This window comes from Pteropus alecto, unplaced genomic scaffold, assembly GCF_000325575.1.
Source record: "Pteropus alecto unplaced genomic scaffold, ASM32557v1 scaffold1998, whole genome shotgun sequence".
Classification (NCBI taxonomy): Eukaryota; Metazoa; Chordata; class Mammalia; order Chiroptera; family Pteropodidae; genus Pteropus; species Pteropus alecto.
The window spans coordinates 141608-148134 of NW_006441590.1; the positions used below are offsets into that span (position 1 = coordinate 141608).

The 6527-nt window shown below is 44.8% G+C and overlaps 1 protein-coding gene across 1 annotated transcript in view; it reads left to right on the top strand.

The window, feature by feature from the left end:
* Positions 1-6527, top strand: part of GAB3 (GRB2 associated binding protein 3) — a 78135-nt gene that overhangs the window by 32024 nt on the left and 39584 nt on the right. The gene's annotated exons all lie outside the window — the stretch shown is intronic.

Genomic DNA, 6527 nt, shown 5'->3' on the forward strand with positions numbered 1-6527 from the left:
TATAAATAAAATTATTGGATTATGCATGCTAAATTGAATTTTTGCACCAATATTTATAAGTGAGGTTGGGCTTTGGCTCTAAATTTGGCTTTTTTTGTTTCTGTACAATCTTTAGCAGATTTTGGCATCGATGTTATACTTGGTTAGTGTAAAAAATTTGGAAGTTTGCTATATTCTAGAATATTTTAACTAGAGCTAGAATTAGCAGCACTTTAAAATTTTGGCAGAATTCCGCCTCTAAACTATATCTGGTGCCTTTTTGTGTGTGTTTAGATCTTTTTCAACTCTATTTCTTTTATGGAAATTGATCTGTTTAGTCTATCTCATCCTGAGTCAGTTTTGTAAATTAGACTTTTCCCAGAAAAGTATCTGTTTCATCCTGGCTATCAAATTCATCTACATATAATTCTTATGATTTCTAAATTTATTTTACTCTTCCTGGAGTGATTTCTTCCATGTCATTGTGAATTCGTGCTGTCCCCTTGTCCCCTGTTGATTATTAGGTTAGTTGGTGGGGTTTTCATTGCATTTATTTTTATTTTTGCAGTGAACCAGCCTTTTAATTATTAATTAGTTCTATTTAAAATTTTTTCTTGCTCTTTAATTTCTCCTTTTATATTTACATATTCCTTCCTTCAACTTTGATATGTTTTAGAAATGGGGAAACTGGGCTGACCACACACTTCGTATAGATGTTTGTACCAGGGTTTTAATTTGTATGCAACACAAGCTGACCTGACTGATTAAGCAGTAAAAGAGCTTATCAAAATGATATTGGGTAGCTCACAGAAATGTTGAGAGGGCTGGAGAACCAGCTTTGAGGTTAAACAGCCAGGAAAAAACACCCCAAACCACAACTCAGAACAAGTTCTGGTGAGAAATCCGCTGTCGCTACTTCCTACCTGTTCCCTCTCTCGTGTCAAAGAGAGTAGGTGCTGGACAGTCTGAGTGATGCCACTTCTCTCTAGTATTGTCATGAGCCTACCTAAGAGTCTATAAACTATGAATTAAACTGTAAAGTTCACTGCTATCAACACATCCCAGATAAAACTAGTAGGAAAAAGGAGGAAAGAAAAAGAAAATTACTAAAATGTCATAACAAGGCAGAACATACAAATGGTTCCTATATAGTCCTTGATTCCTGGTCCACTTTTGCTCAGCCAATACCTCAGGTGCGCAAGGTTCTTTACCTGGTAAGGTGACCTGAGCCTTCATTGCTGAGGAGTCTGACTCCTTGGTGGTCCTAGCAGTCAGTGAGTTTGGGGGGGTCAGGAGATAAGGGTCCTCGAAATCATCGAAATGCCCTCAGATGTCTCCCTTCCAATTTACAGGGTCCCAGTCTTTCTGAATCACATATAACACGTGATGCAATAATTTGGCAACTTGCGGTATTAAACTCTGAGGTTTGTTTTGGGCTATCTCGGCCTGTGACTGACTGTAAGATCTGAGACTCTTTTAACACTTTCACAGAAAGTCTAGTTTTTCAACCATGCTTGAGCCAAGAATTTAGGTGTTTGATTTGTCATCCTTTTTTTTTTAAGAGCCCCAGGTTCCTACCTTGGACGAGATTGTCCAAGAAGAGACTGTGATGAGTAAGTCCTAGAACGCCTCGTGCCTTTCATTGCCATTCTGTGGTGGTGAACGCTGAGCTCCATCTCCTGTCTCATCCCCCCCAAAACCCCATATCTTCAATGGGCACATCATTTCAGGTAACTAGATGATTATTCAATTTGGTGGCGTCTGCAGAAGCAATCTTGAGACTGAACTGTACCGTGGGTGGAATTGAGCCTGGCAAAGAAACGGTATTAATGGGAATGCAGCAGAAGGGAAAAATATGAGAATGATTTGTGAGAAATAATCGGTGGGACTTGCGACTGCTTAATTAAAAGGCGTGCGAGAGAGGGGGCATTGAGAACGGTGATTGGCAACCCCCGTTGCAATGCAGCACTGTAAACTTCAGTGATTTGAAAGGGATGGTAATAGCGATCTAATGAAACGCTGACCACGTTTTTGACCAGTCATTTGTTATCTGGACACTTACAGTGACAGGAAACCGGTTACATAACATGCTTCCCAAATAACTGTGCGATAACTCTGGCTGCGAGAATCCGGGCCTGGTGTTGCCTCTTTAGAATACGCAGAACGCATCTCGTCTTTCTCACCTTGAGAGTTCTGCAGCTATCCAGTCTGAGTGTCGCCAGTTTATTCAGCCATTTTTCTGCCTTCCCACTCCATCCTGATAGAGCGCCTCCGAACTGGTACCAGAACTGAATAAACTCCATATTCAGAGCGGCCAGGGCAGGGCAGAGCAGAGCAAGATGATCAGTCCTCATCTGGACGCTGTGCAGAGAAGGCAGCTGGAGATTCCATTAGCTTTGTTCTGGCAGCCACACCACACCGTTGACTCACACTGAGCTTCCTGTCAAGTGAACTTAGTTTTCCTCTGTGCTTTTGCTAAGCTATCTTTTCTCCAGTCTGTTCTTGTGCTGTTGGTGTTTTGTTTTGTTTTAAGCCCAGGAACTGGACCGTACATATTACTGTTAAATTTATCTTTTCGTTTGGCCCTGCGTGCCAGTCTGTTGAGATGCTACTGGACCCCGATTAGGTCGTATGTGATATAGATGTGAGAGGGAGCGTGGGAGAAAAGACCTTAATTTGGGGACAAGTCCTTGTGGAGGGCATGTTTATTTAGACTGGGACTTACTGAGTTTGAAGTTAACTGTGGGTCAGGCAGGCAACCGTCATTTGGGTAAGTTTGTCCTGAGCCTCGGGGTGGCACCCGGGCCTGAGATGGAGCTTTGGTGGTCCCTGGGGTATAGTTAGTTGAAATCAGGGTATGGATGATATTATCGAAGGAGAGTAGGATGAGGGAGAAGGTGAAGGACCTTGGGCAGAACTTTTGGACAGACCCACAGTTAGTGAAAAGGGCAGGTGTCAGTGAAGCTGAGACCTCGGGAGAGCATTTAGTGAGGGCTGCTATTATAGGGATAGTGCCAGTCAGCCCTCCCGCCTCCCAGGCCTCCGAAGTGGAGAAAGCCACGGTGGCGCTTCCTACCCTTTCCGATGAAGCCAATTCGCAGTATTAGTGGTTTAGGAAGAAACGGGTATGGAGGACAGTGGTAGCGTGGCAGTGGCAGAGAAGCGAGACGAGGTGGCAGCCGAAAGAAGGGGAAAGCGTCCTCTTCATCTGCAATGGAAAGCAACCAGAAATCAAGGGACACGGGCTCCCAGACCCAGGCCCGAAAGAAAAAGAAATACAGGCGAGCGACTAGAAGGTATCGAAGTGAGCAGCTTTCCAGATGGACAGCTGCATCTGAAGTGTGTGTTTTAAGATGAGTTTTGCTCACAGGTATTTGCGAAATTGAGGATAGAGTTGTACCGGTTAGAAGTCTTAATAGGAAAATCTGCCGCCCGCCGTCCCCTCCACCCCCAGACTCTGTGCACAGTTCCTTCTAGAATAAAAGTACCCACTCGTTCGGGACTGCAGTGAGAGTGGAGAAATAAGGCAGTGACCTGGTTCCTCCATGGGTCAAATGCCTCTTGTTCCCACCCCTGCACCCGGTCAAGAGCCCAGCAGTCCAGCTTCAACCTCTAGATTATAACAGTCAGCACTCAAACATGTTCTTTTCTGAGAGACTAATTTAAGGCATCCATCCATTGCCTATCTCGATAGAACTCATGGCCTCACACGTAGTATTCTCATACTTCCATTAGGAGGGAAATCCCATTCGGTTGTCTTTTTGCGATTTTAACAATCACTGATGCTTCATAACGTAAAGCGATGACTTCATTAAGGATTGCACGCGGTGTCCATTCTATTTCTCATTGACTCTTAATCAGGCTTTTGCCAAGGCTGACCAGCGTCCTGCCTCGTAGAGGTCTCGTGAGGATTGAGGACTCGTGATATGGAAAGCACTTGGAACACTGGTAGACACGTCTAAGTGGTCAGTAAAGGTTACCGATTAGCATTTCTGAGTGAAATCACTAGTGAGGACGACAGAAAGATATCGGAGGTGTTCCCCTGCCCCCACGGCTTGGATGGCCTTTCACTTCCAGTAGCCATCACCTGCCACTCCTGTTTGAGGAATTACTCTTGGCCTACTAGAGACCTTCTTGCCCGTACTTTACAGAGCTGGAAGGGTCTGGGAATTTGCTTACCCCAGCCCTTATACAGGAGAGGAAATAGCCAATGCAGAGCCCTTCAAGCAGGAACATACCTGGAATGTTCCAGGAGCAGTAAGCTTGGCTGGAGCCCGGGGAGTGAAGATGGAGTAAACGAAGTCATAGAGGTCACGAGAGGGAGAAGAGGGGCTCACATAGCACCTTGTAGGCTGTAGCAAGGTCTCTGGTTTTTCCTCTGAGTGAAGGAGAGAAAGAAATTAGATGGTTCCGAGCACGAAACTAACATGGTTTGACATGCCTTAGAACAGGATCACTCCGGCAGCTGGCTTGAGAATGGACTGTAGGGAGCAGGGCGGAAGCAGGGAGAACAGATGAGAGGCTACTGCATGATCCAGGTGAGAGATGAGGGCTCCCACCAGAAAGGCAAAGCCAGCAGGATTTTCTGACGGATCGTTTTTCCTGTGTGAGAGAAAAAAAAAAAAGGAGTCGAGAATTCCAGGGTGCTTTGGGCTGAGCACCTGGAGGATGAAGTCAGCCACACCCTGAGGTGTGCGAGCCCGTGGAAGACACGAGCTTAAAGGGGAACCCAAACTGCCCTGAGGGCTATACCATGGCAGAAAGGTGTCTTGTGAACAGCCTCTGTGCTCAGTTTTGATTTTGGAAATTGCTTTTACTTTGGATTTATAAACTTTACCCTTCATTTCGGTCAGACGTATAGATGAGGTAAGGGGAGAATGGAACTCAAAGTCACAACAAGGAGTAGGCTGGGGTGGGGGCGTATGTGTGTGCTTTGCATATTCATTCATACTGCGATTCAACCTTTGCTATTTACTTCCGTCTGATTTTTAGCCATTGTAAATAATGACATTAACAGCCCCGAATGTACAGCAATGTATACAGGTTTTCAAATTTTTTGCCAGTCCGATGGGCAGGGGTATCATATTTTTAACTAGCAATTTCCAGATATATGATTTGGGGTCATTTGTTTCTTCTGTGAAATGCTTGTTTGTGTATTTTGCCCGTTTTTACTCTTAGGTCATTTATGTTTATCTTCATGTTTCACAGAGGCACTTCATGTGTTTTGTTTCTTAAATTGTAGCTCCCTACATATTAATTATCTCCACTTTGTTCAAGGGGTCTCTCCCCATGAAGATGTTTTTGATTTGTTGTAAACAAATCTATAAATCTGTTCCTTTACAGTTTCTACGACTCGTTCAGCATCTCACGATGGTATTCACATAATAATTAAACAGAAAAATTAAAAGAAAATATTGTTTGGAATCCTGGAGTGGGGAAGGCCTCTAAACTGGTGTCCGGCTGGATGTACCCTGAGGCCCTGTGTAACCCGGCCCTAAAGCATGCTGGGAAGCCCTGGCCCGGGTGCCTCCACATCTGCTGTCTCAGGAGCTAAGGGCGGGGTGTCAGAGTGGAAACAGGGATCAAAGTCAGTTTCCTTCCCTTGCGGAGCACCCCGTCTGTTTAGTTGTCTGTCTCTCAGCCTGCACTGTGATTCCATGAGCACAGGGACCGCGGTGGACTTGCCCAGTGTCATCTATCTCCCCAGGGCCTGGAGGGAGTGACATCAAGGTCTGGGTTCCTTCCCCTGTGGGGTTGGTGTCCAGGGCCTGAAAACGCACCGTCTTCCTGTCTGTCCCACTGACCCGCAAAGTCCGTGAGTGAAACCTCCCCATTCTCCTCCTCAGGCCCTGGCCTCGCCCCTCTTACGGGGCTGTGGTGTGATTATTTGTTTGACTTCCTTTTGCCTCTGTTCCCAGTGCCGAGCAAAGCCTTTCACTAGAGACTTTCTATTCAGATAACTCAGCCTATTTTGCCTTCTTCACAGATGAGAATTTTGCCTGGCTTTCCACCGAGATGGATGCCTTGCTGTCACTCACTATAAGGCAGCGGCATCGACATTCCAGCTAGGTCACCTAATGGGTCGCTTTCTAGTCCCCTCCCAGCCTCCTTTTTGGTAGTCGCTTCCGTTCATCACCGCTGGTTCCTATTTCACAAGAAGCAAGTCTGTTTTGTTGTGGCTTTCAGTGCTAACAAGAAACCAGTGGTTTGGGGTCTTTGGCCAAGAAAACGGTATAATTAGAAATTAAACTGAGTTGAAGTTTAAGTGGTAATTTAACCCCACCTAAATTCTGACCCCAAATGAGAATTCTCACATTATCTTGCCAAATAGAAGTACACTCTTCAAAGTCTTATTAGTCTAAAATGTTATCCTGATCAGTATTAAAAAGTAAATATGGAAGAAATGAAGTGCATTATCTGAAAATCACATGCTTGACTCAGAAAGTTTTTGTATTTGAGGTCTTTTGAACTTTAAAGATAACACTCATACTTTATTTTATATATATATATATATGTGTGTGTGTGTGTGTGTGTGTGTGTGTATATAT